Source organism: Hemitrygon akajei, chromosome 13, assembly GCF_048418815.1.
Source record: "Hemitrygon akajei chromosome 13, sHemAka1.3, whole genome shotgun sequence".
NCBI lineage: Eukaryota > Metazoa > Chordata > Chondrichthyes > Myliobatiformes > Dasyatidae > Hemitrygon > Hemitrygon akajei.
Window position 1 is genome coordinate 8795555 of NC_133136.1, and position 12370 is coordinate 8807924.

Below are 12370 nucleotides of genomic sequence, written 5' to 3' on the forward strand. Positions count from 1 at the left end.
TAACATCACTCACTGGAATTCAGAAGAATGATGGGAATCTCATTGAACACTATCAAATGTTGAAAGGCCTCGATAGAATGGATGTGTAGAGAATCTCCTATGGTGGGCAGTCTAAGATCAGAGTACACAGCCTCAGAATTGAAGGACGTCCATTTAGAATGGATATGGGGAGGAATCTCTTTAGCCAGAAAATAGTGAACTTGTGGACTTTTTTGCCACAGACAGTGGTGGAGATTGAGTGATTGGGTATACTTAAGACAGAAGCTGATAGATTCTTGATTAATCAGGGCATGAAGGGATAGAGTGAGAAGGCAACGAGATTGGGGCTGAGAGGGAAATAGATCAGTCATGAAGCAGATGGGCCAAATGGCCTAATTCTGCTCCTATATTTTATTGTCTTATGATCTTAACACATTTTTAAAAGCAAGCAATATTTTTTGCCCACACTAGTTCTTTATAAAATGATTCATGGTAATCTCATTAAGATGGGAATGTGTCACTGAACCTAGCAGTTTTTAGGGGATGAGTCATTATTAAACATTTAATCCTGTGGTTTTGAGCTTCCTTCATATCTTTGTCTGGCTCATTATTTACCTGGTATTTTAACTGACTCATTGCGCAGTCTCGCATCCTGATGTATTTATTGCCGAAATCACACTTCGCTTGAAATATTAATTCCCAGATTTTATTTGTTTTTACTCATTATTCTGTTGAGGTGGAGCAGTTTTCATATGGTTTGAATAACTGAATATGATGAGAAGGCTGTTAATGGTTAATTAATATTCTCATCTGGCATAGTCTCTGTGCCAGATGAGGTATCAAAGGTAGAATTCCTTTTGCAGAAGGACATTATTGATTAGCAATTGAACTGATGAATGTCAAGTAGTTGAAGCCTCATTTTTACAACAGGCTTAAGATCATAGTACTCCAAATGTTACAGCGTAGCACATATGTGTCAGTCATCAATCTCATTGTTGCTGGTAGATAATTCAAAATCAGAATCGGTTTATTACCACTCACATTTGTCATGAAGTGTATTGCTTTGTGGCAGCAGTACAGTGCAATACATAAAAATGTACCTTATTACATAAAAATACATAGTACAAAAGAGGGCAAAATAGTGAGTTGTGTTCATGAGTTCATGGACCATTCAGGAATCTGATGGCAGAGGGGAAGAAGCTGCTCCTAAAACGGTGAGTGTGTGTTTTCAAGCTCCGTACCAAAGGTGCAGTGTGGAAATACGTCTCTACCAAAGGAGGTGTAAGGCATTCCTTCCTCCGCTGGCCAGCAGGTCACCTCAGGCAAGGTGTAGCACCTGCTTAGTGCCCCCAATCAGGGTCATGTGAAGCCACGCGAGAAGGTGTTCGTATGAGCAGCTGGTACATATCACAGGTCCTGGTTATGCAACCCCCTGATGCCTGGCAGACAATCTCTGAAGAGTATTGATAATGAATATGGTCGCCTGGCTTGTAAAGACACTGCCCAGAAGAAGGCAGGGTCTTTTAAGAGACTCCTGGATGAATACATGGAGCTTAGAAAAGTAGAGGGCTATGGGTAAGTCTAGGTAGTTCTAAGGTAGGGACATGTTCGGCACAGCTTTGTGGGCCGAAGGGCCTGTATTGTGCTGTAGGTTTTCTATGCTTCTATGTTTGTTAGGTAACAGCAAACCACTTCCACAGAAACATTTGCCAAGAATAATCATGATCAAAAAGTCCATAATCACCCACGTCATATGACATGGCAAGTAATAATTAATGATGATCATGTACCTCTCTCTGATGGTAAAAATAAGAACAGGGATGTCCTGAAGGTTGAGGGTCTTCATGATAGATGCATTCGAGGCATTGCCTTTTGAAGATGTCCTCGATGGTGGGGAGGCAAGTGCATATGATAGAGCTGGCTAAGTTTATAACCCTCTATCTCTTTTTCCAATCCTGTGCATTGGTGCCTCTGTTGTGACTGTGATCAAATTCACTGTGGAGACGTGGAAGCTGGTGATATCAGAGGCCCTCCAGTAGTCAGGGTCGGCCATGGATTCTGCGTTCCAGCCATCTACGTGGTACGCAAGTCATGGCAATGCAAAGAAGTTGCAGTGCTGGTAGACAATAAGGTGCAAGGTCACAGTAAGGTAGATTGTGAGGTCAAGAGTCCATCTTATCTACTAGAGAAAGATTCAATAGCCATATAACAGCAGGTAGAAGCTCTCTTGGAGCCTGGCAGTATGAGCTTTCAGAATTATGTGCAGGACATGGAGGCTGGTGGGATGGTAGGTGAGGACAAGAGATATCCTATTCCTGGTGGCATGGCAGGTGTATGGGGTGAGCGCAGACGTACGCAAAATGGAAGAGATGTGCATGAGGGTTGCATTGATAGTGGAGGAAGGGTAGCCCCTTTCTTTGAGGAAGGAGGACATCTCCTTAGTATGAAAATCCTCATCCTGAGAGCAGATGCAGCAGAGACAGAAGATTTGAGAGAAGGGGATGGCATTTTTATGAATAACAGGGTGGGAAGAGGTATAGTCCAGGTAGCTGTCAGTCGGGCAGTGAGAGTCAGTAGGTTCTAAAAGATATCAGTAGATAAGCTATCTCCAGAGACAGAGATAGAGAGATCAAGAAAGGATAGGGCGGTGTTGGAAATGGACCAGGTAAATTTGAGGACAAGGTGGAGGTTGGAGGCAGAGTTGATGAAAGAGCTACCCCTTTTGTTTGAAGGAAGTGGGAGGAGCCAAAGGAGAAATTATTCAGAGTGAGGACCAATTCCACCAGGTGGAGGAGAGTGGTGTTGAAGGTGAACTGGTTGGGTCTGGTGTTTAGAAAGAAGCAGGGATGGAGGTGGTTAGGGACTGGACATCTATAATAAAAATAAGATGATTGGGGCCAGGGAACACAAATCATACTTTTTTCCATATTTGCTGCCTGGCCTGCTGAGTTCCACTAGTATTTTGTGTATGTTTCTTGGATTTCCAGCATCTGCAGATTTTGTCTTGCTCCATTATTTAACTAAGCTCCATATACATATCCAAAAGTCTCTTAAAAGACCCTATCATATCCGCCTCCAGCACCGTTGCCGGCAACCCATTCCACGCACTCACCACTCTCTTAGTAAAAAACTTACACCTGACATCTCCTCTGTACTTACTCCCCAGTATCTTAAACCTGTGTCCTCTTGTGGCAACCATTTCAGCCCTGGGAAAAAGACTCTGACTATCCACACAGTCAATGCCTCTCATCATCTTGTACACCTCTATCAGGTCACCTCTCATCCTCCTTCGCTCCAAGGAGAAAAGGCTGAGTTCACTCAACCTACTCTCATAAGAGCAAAAGGATAGTAAGGGATAAAATTGCTCCTCTTGAAGATCAGAGTGCTCGGCTATGTATGGAACCAAAAGAAATGGGAGAGATATTAAATGGGTTTTTTGCATCTGTATTTACTAAGAAAACTGGAATGGAGTCTATGGAAACAAGGCAAACAAGTAGGGAGGTCATGGAACTTATACAGATTAAAGAGGAGGGGGTGCTTGCTGTCTTGAGGCAAATCAGAGTAGATAAATCCCCAGGACCTGACAGGGTATTCCCTCGGACCTTGAAGGAGACTAGTGTTGAAATTGCAGGGCCCTGGCAGAAATATTTAAAATGTCGATATCCACGGGTCAGGTGCCAGAGGATTGGAGGATAGCACATGTAGTTCTGTTGTTTAAAAAAGGCTCAAAAAGTAAACTGGGAAATTATAGGTCTGTAAGTTTGATATCGGTAGTAGGTAAATTATTGGAAGGAATACTAAGAGATAGGATCTACAAGTATTTGAATAGACAAGGACTTATTAGAAAAAGTCAGCATGGCTTTGTGCATGGTAGGTCATGTTTAACTAATCTATTAGAGTTTTTTGAGGAAGTTACCAGGAAGGGAAGGTGTTGTATTTATGGACTTCAGTAAGGCCTTTGACAAGGTCCACATGGGAGGTTAGTTAGGAAGGTTCAGTCGCTAGGTATACATGGAGAGGTAGTAAATTGGATTAGACATTGGCTCAATGGAAGAAGCCAGAGAGTGGTAGTGGAGGATTGCTACTCTGAGTGGAGGCCTGTGACTGGTGGTGTGCCACAGGGATCAGTCCTGGGTCCATTGTTATTTGTCATCTATATCAATGATCTGGATGATAATGTGGCAAATTGGATCAGCAAATTTGCTGATGATACAAAGATTGGAGGTGTAGTGGACAGTGAGGAAGGTTTTCAAAGCTTGCAGAGGGATTTGGACCAGTTGGAGGAATGGGCTGAAAAATGGCAGATGGAGTTTAATGCGGACAAGTGTGAGGTATTGCACTTCAGAAGGTCAAACCAAGGTAGAACATACAAGGTAAATGGTAGGACACTGAGGAGTGCAGTAGAACAGAGGGATCTGGGGGTACAGATACATAATTCCCTAAAAGTGGCATCACAAGTAGATAGGGTCATAAAGAGAGCTTTTGGTACATTGGCCTTTATAAATCAAAGTATTGAGTGTAAGAGTTGGAATGTAATGGTGAGGTTGTATAAGACATTGGTGAGACTGAATTTGGAGTATTGTGTGCAGTTTTGGTCACCTAATTACAGGAAGGATATTAATAAGGTTGAAAGAGTGCAGAGAAGGTTTACAAGGATGTTGCCGGGACCTGAGATACAGAGAAAGGTTGAGTAGGTTAGGACTTTATTCCCTGGAGCGTAGGAGAATGAGGGGAGATTTGATAGAGGTGTATAAAATTATGATGGGTATAGATAGAGTGAATGCAAGCAGGCTTTTTCCACTGAGGCCAGGGGAGAAAAAAAAACAGAGGTCATGGGTTAAGGGTGAAGGGGGGAAAGTTTAAAGGGAACATTATGGGGGACTTCTTCACGCAGAGAGTGATGGGAGTGTGGAATGAGCTGCCAGATGAAGTGGTGAATGTAGGCTCACTTTTGACATTTAAGAAAAACTTGGACAGATATATGGATGAGAGGGGTTTGGAGGGATATGGCCCAGGTGCAGGTCAGTGGGACTAGGCAGAAAAATGGTTTGGCACAGCCAAGAAGGGCCAAAAGGCCTGTTTCTGTGCTGTAATGTTCTATGGTTCTATAAGACATGCTCCCCAATCCAGGCAGCATACTTGTAAATCTCCACTGCACTCTTTCTATGGCTTCCACATCCTTCCTGTAGTGAGGTGACCAAAACTGAGCACAGTAGTCCAAGTGGGGTCTGACCAGGGTCCTATATAGCTGCAACATTACTTCTCGGCTCCTAAATTCAATTCCACGATTGATGAAGGCCAACACACCATACGCCTTCTTAACCACATGTCAAACTGCACAGCTGCTTTGAGCATTCTATGGACTCGGACCCCAAGATCCCTCTGATCCTCCACACTGCCAAGAATCTTACCATTAATGCTGTATTCTGTCATCATATTTGAGCTACAAAAATGAGCCACCTCACACTTACCTGGGTTGAACTCCATCTGCCACTTCTCAACACTGTTTTGCATCCTATCAATGTCCCGCTGTAACCTCTGATAGCCCTCCACACTATCCACAACACCTCCAACCTTTGTGTCATCAGTAAGTTTACTAACCCACACCTCCACTTCGTCATCCAGGTCATTTATAAAAATCACGAAGAGAAGGGGTCCCAGAACAGATCCCTGAGGCACACCACTGGTGACTGACCTCCATGCAGAATATGACTTGTCTACAACCACTCTTTGCCTTCTGTGGGCAAGCCAGTTCTAGATCCATGAAGCAATGTCCCCTTGGGTCCCATGCCTCCTTACTTTCTCAATAAGCCTTGCATGGGGTACCTTGTCAAATGCCTTGCTGAAATCCATATACACTACATCTACTGCTCTTCCTTCATCAATGTGTTTCATCACATCCTCAAAAAATTCAATCAGGCTCGTAAAGGCACAACCTGCCTTTCACAAAGCTGACTATCCCTAATCATACTATGCCTCTCCAAATGTTCATAAATCTTGCCTCTCAGGATTTTCTCCATCAGCTTACCAACCACTGAAGTAAGACTCATTGGTGTATAATCGTTTGGGCTACCTCTACACCCTTTCTTGAATAAAGGAACAACATCCGCAACTCTCCAGTCCTCCGAACCTCTCCCGTCCCCATTGATGATGCAAAGATCATCGCCAGAGGCTCAGCAATCTCCTCCCTCGCCTCCCACAGTAGCCTGGGGTACATTTCTTCTGGTCCCGGCGACTTATCCAACTTGATGTTTTCCAAAAGTTCCAGCACATCCTCTTTCTTAATAGCTACATGCTCAAGCTTCTCAGTCTGCTGAAAGTCATCACTACAATCACTAAACACAAGGAGATCTGCAGATGTTGGAAATTCAGGCAACACACAGAAAATGCTGGTGGAACAGCAGGACAGGCAGCATCTATAGGGAGAAGTGCAGTGGTATGCACAAGAGCATCTCTGAAAGCACAACACATTGAACCTTGAAGTGGATGTTCTACAGCAGCAGAAGACGATGAGCATACACTCAGTGGCCACTTTACTAGGCAAAGTTCTCACTGAGCCTATGGATGTGGACCCATAGCATAAACAATAGCATATGAACATTCCTTGGCTGATTGAAGTTTATTCCTGAAATTTATCCTAAATGCATGGATTATTTCAATTACCAAGGAACTACAATTAGTCTTGACGTCTGTTGAATTATCAGCAAACATCTAATTTTCAGATCTTACTAAACAGAGGCATCTATAGCTTCAGCATTAACTTTACCCATGTAAAACACAAATATCTCTGATTGATTTCACCCAACAGATGAAATTTTGTATATTTTATATTTTCCTTCAGAAATAAACAATATCCACTTCTGCAAAAACTTCCAACACATTAATTCTGACTCTGTCAATCTATGATTCACCATTAAAGGAAAGTTATGAAACATGTTTTGAATGGTTAGCTTTCTGGATTGTTCAATAATTGCTGTCAGAGGATGGTGCCGGAGCAAGGTTTAATTGAGGCGATTTGTGGATTGGACTGTATTTCACATTATGATGTGTGCACTCATTCCGGTCTCTCCTTTTCTTGTTGTATTTTTGTGCAGCTTTGAATCGGGACAGCCTGCAGATAATGAACACTGAGCTGAACTGAATACGTACTTGTTTGCTTTGTGTTTTTTATTCTGTGTTTTCACTCAGTCTTTTTTTGTTGTTATTTGCACGATTTTGATGTTTTTCTTCGTATGGGCTCAGTGGCTTTCTTTGTTTTGTGGCTGTGTGTGGGGAGGACAAATCTCGGGTTAGTATACTGCATACATACTTTGATAATAAGTGAACTTTGAATTATGTGTTCACTACTGTCTTCAGGGAAGGAGATTTGCCTCCAAGACAAGGAGATACAATGAAAGCCTTGTCTTGCATCGCTGAGGGCCAGGATCCAAAGCAACACACACAACGTGCTGGAGGAACTCAGCAGGACCGTCACCATTTTCGGCTGAAACCCTTTGTCAGAACTGGAACAGAAGGGGGAAGAAGCTGGAATAAAAAGGTGTGAGGAGGGGAAGGGGGATAGCTAGAAGGTGATGGCGAAGCTGGGTGGGTAGGAAAGATAAAGGGCTGGAAAGGAAGGAATCTGATAGGAGACAAGAGTAGGCTATAGGAGAAAGGGAAGGAGGAGAGGACCTGGGTGAGGTGATCGGCAGGTGAGAATAGGTAAGAGGCCAGAGTGGGGAATAGAAGAGGGGAGGAGGAGGGATTTTTTTTACCGGAAGGAGAAGTCGATAATCATGCTATCAGGTTGGAGGCTACCCAGACTGAATACAAGGTGTTGCTCCTCTACCCTGAGCGTGACCTCATCTTGGCACAAGAGGAGGCCATGGACTGACATGTTGGAATGGGAATGGGAATCGGGAATGTCTTGAATCATGGTAGCATAGCGATAAGTGTTACACTATTACTCACCCTTTGGGGTTCAATTCCTGCAGCTGCCTGTAAGGAGTTTATACGTCATCCCACAGACTGTGTAGGTCTCATTCAGGTGCTCTGGTTTCCTCCCATATTCCAAGGATGTACAGTTAGATTTAGGGAATTACAGGAATGCTGCGTTGGCATCAGAAGTGCTGCAGTCTGCCCAGCAGAGTACTCGCTGATTTGATTTGATGCCTTTCACTGTATGTTTTGATGTACATGTGACAAATAAATTAATCTTTAAATCTTTCTGTTTGTGCAAATTAAATCATTAAACAGGGCATTGAGAAAAAAACAAGATAAAACACATACTGAAGTGTAAGTACAACAAATGAGGCTAATCAACAGTATGGAGGCAATTTTAAATGCAGAATAAATACCATTGGTACACATATTTCAGGAAGGAATTCAAATGCGCAAATACAATGTGGCTTACAAAGGTTGATCCCACATGGGAAATTCATAAAGGGGGGAAAGAATTTATTTAACATGAGAAAGATCACGCAAGCCTCGGTATTCATACATTTGCCCCATAATCACTGTGATCCAAGAAGAGGGGTACTTCAAGACTTCTTCGAGGATAAATCAATAAGCAGATATTATCTACATTCTACCAGTATTCAAAGCATGTTATAAAAGGTTTATGAGTTGGAGAATGCTGTAGACATGTACTCAGTCCAGAGAATTGTCTCAGCTTTATGCATTTCTTTGAAGACAATTTTGTCTTTTCTGTCAGAATTGTGCAGGTAATGTATCTCCACAATTAATTTATCAGCATAGAGACCTTGTCCAGGGTGCATGAATTAAACTGACATTGTTCTGGCTTTCATGAATTTTGATGATTATTGTTATACTGATACCAGTTTGCCTCACTTCTACAAAGATCCAAAGTAATTTGATTGATTAGAGACTGTACTTTAACATGCATTGAATTTGATATTCTGTTTAAAATATAATTTGACTTTAATGATTGTCATCGACTCAATCTTCTGAAACTACACTCGTTCGAGGTGCAGTGACCAGCAATTACCTGGCAACTTGCCAGGCATCGTTTCTTTGCTTCAAAAGCTGACGGTTTCCATGGGAACAGGGCTTGACAGCAAGGAGGAGCCATAGCCTGTCCTGATTCACTGCTTCACACTAATGCTCCATCAACATCAGTTACATGTCGGATATAAGAACGAGTAAACCTGCTAACTTCTTTCTTTGTTTTCCTATTCACCCCTTTCTATTGATATTCCTCACTGTCTTTAGCCACAGATTGGTGAATCTGTGCAATTTATTGCCACAGGCAGCTGTGGAGGCCAAGTGATTGGGTACTTAACAGGGGAGGTTGATGGGCTCTTGATTAATCAGGGTGTCAAATATTACAGTGAGAAGGCAGGAGAATGTGGTTGAGAGGGATAGTAAATCAGTCTTGATAGAATGGCAGACTCAGTGGCTGATTGGCCTAATCTGCTCCTATGTTGTATGATCTTATGGCCTATTGTAGGTTTTTGCAAATAAAAATGGCGGAGCCATTTCATGTTTAAGAAAATCGTAAGAACTCATTTATTGAACTCCAAAAAACTGAACACAAGGTGTGATAGAAGTACTTTACGTAATTACTTCATCATGTCAGACCAGCCTCTTAAAGTGAACCCTAACTCGATGTCAGTGGCTGTGAATTACGTACGTTTCCACCAATTATGTTACCCTAAACAGGCCCTCCCAGGATTCACAAAAACCGGCATTGTGAGCCTCTCTGGAGCTCGGACGAGCTGCCTGGCTTGGGTCATGTGTTCCATGGGTAGAGGAACAGCAGAGGCCTCTGGCTTGTCCAGAGATGTGTTGACAAGCTCATGGTGATATCATGACGGCAGGAGAAAGGGTAGGGGAAATCCTACAAATCTTGGTGGGCTGGTTTAAGCTGATCTACCAAGATATATTCAGGTTTACCTCTCTTATCTATGATAAAAATCTTTTCTCTCTATTTCAAAATACAGAATGGGCAATCGTAAGGGGGCCTAAGAGGATATTGGTATGCATCATGATGACTGAAAACAAATGAGATAGGTCAATAGGTACCTGAGAAAGGAGGTAGAAATAGGTGCAAAGGAATTGAATTTACTGAGAAGGGTGGAATGCTTTTGAGAGTCTGACCTGGAAGTCGTGGTGTCAGGAATAAAATCATCTGGCACTCCTAATGGCTGTCCTTACACCAAATCAGCCTCTTGTTCTGAGCCCCAGCAGGACTCACAGATGTTCATGTCGACACTCATTAGTCAGGGAAATCCTCAGAGCAGCCTTTAAGGTGCAATGAAACAGCTTGTATAGGCCATTGGACTGCAAGTGATATGTTGTGGTGTGATGTAGCCTAACGCCAAGGTTCTGGGCCATTGCAGCCCAGAGGTCTGATATGTATTGGGGACCTCGATCAGAGGAATTATCAGATTGGGTGCCAAACTGGACAACCCAGGTGCTGATGAATGCCCAAGCCACATCTGAGGCCGTCATTGATAGTAGAGGGACGATCTCTGGCCACCTGGTGGTATGGTTCACCATGGTAACGAGGCGTGTAAAACTGGGAGGGAGAAGAGGGCCAACAAAATTCACATTGATATGGTCAAGCCATCACTCGGGTACCTCAGAAGGTGCCAATGGCGCTTGAACATAACAGTTAATTTTTTCTGCTGGCACTCCACACATGCACGTCCTTTCTAAGGTTGTGTAATACCAACTTTAGTGCAACCAGTTTCTGTGAGACCTTCTGGCCCGGATGCGAGAGGCCATGTATGCAGTCAAAACCAGTCCATCTCCAGTTTGCAGGCACTGTGGGGTGAGGGAGACTGAATGAGACATCACACAGGACAGAAACCCCAGCTTCCCCGAACTTACTGTCAGCCAGCCACAGACCCGCGACTGCTGTTCGGTAAGCCTGGACCACAGGGTCAGTAACCTGGTCAGCTACCATGCTGGCATAGTCAACCCTTATGTGTACGGCCTCCGTGGCTGGCCGTGAGTGGCAATCAGCCACGGCATTATTTTTCCTACTTGATACGTTGTACAAACGTATGTCGGTTGTGAACTCTGATATGTAGGCCGGCAGGCATTGCTGCCGTACAGACCAAGGGTCTGATATTTTGGCCATTGAGTGCACAAGGGATTTGGGATCAACAAAATAGTGACCTCCAAGAAGAAAGTGAATCGGCGGACAGCCAGATAAAGACCGAGAAGCTCAGGGTCAAACATATTATACAGTGCTTACTTTCGGGGGGATGGAGCTGCTGGCTGAGGGTGGAGAGTGGCTCAATTGCTCAATCGGACCAATTGTTCGTGCACAGCACCCACAGCATAGTCTGAAGCATCGTCGTAATGGCTATGGGTGCATTGGGGAGCAGTTGTGCCAGTACGGTCGCATTAGAAAGAGTTCGTTTGGTATCATCAAATGCCCTGGTCATGTCTGCTGACCAGTCAAGGATATAGCCTTTAAGCTCACTTTACAGGAGAAGCATAGGTTCAGCGGCTCACGGAATGAAGTGGTGATAGAAATTCACCATGCCCAAAAATTTCTGTATTCTTTTAGTAGTGCAGGGCAGTGGGAAATCCATTGTAGTGGCTACTTTTGATGGGAGGGGTTTCTCATCTTCTGCGGAAGTGGGATGGCCAGTGGTTGACAACTTAAACCTACACTTAGTAGGGTTAATGATCAACGCATGTTGGCTCAAGTGCTTGCAAAGTGTGCAGAGAGTTACGTGTCAAGATTTGGATGCACTAGTGACAAGTATGTAATGAAGGTAAGCAAAAAGAAGATCTAAGTCTTTTAATGCAGAATCTATCAGCCATTGGAAGGTCTGTGCTCCATTTTTTCAGTCCACAGAAACTGAAAGAGACCAATCAGGGCTACCACAGCTGTTTTGGGGATGTCCTCCAAGCACACAGATACCGGATGGTAGCCCTTAACTAGATCAACTTTGGAAAAAATTAACTTTCCAGCTAAATGTGCCAAAAAGCCTTAGATGTGTGAGACTGAGTAATGATTGGGGGTGGTGGGCTCGCTAAGGCATCGGTAATTGCCCTATACTTAGGGACCATATGGGAGGGGGGTGAAGCCCAGGGGCTATTTGACTGGCCTAAAATACCAAGTCTTTCAATGTTAGCAGACTCAGTCTTCACAGTTGCCAGCTTTTATGAGTCCAGTCTATACATATGGGCATGGACTGGTGGGTCAGTTGTGGAAATGTGGTGCTCGACCCCATATTTTTTGACTATAGTGAAGAATGTGGGCTTGGTGAAGTTTGGGAATTGGCCCAGCAGTCGAGTAAATTCACATGTGGTGGTGCACGTGCTTAACAGAGTTGTTGTAGGGAACTTACTGGGGGAACAGGGTAGCAACCCAAAGCCCTTGACATCTACAAGCCAGTTCTTCTTAAGATCAGCTTGGGCACACAGGAAA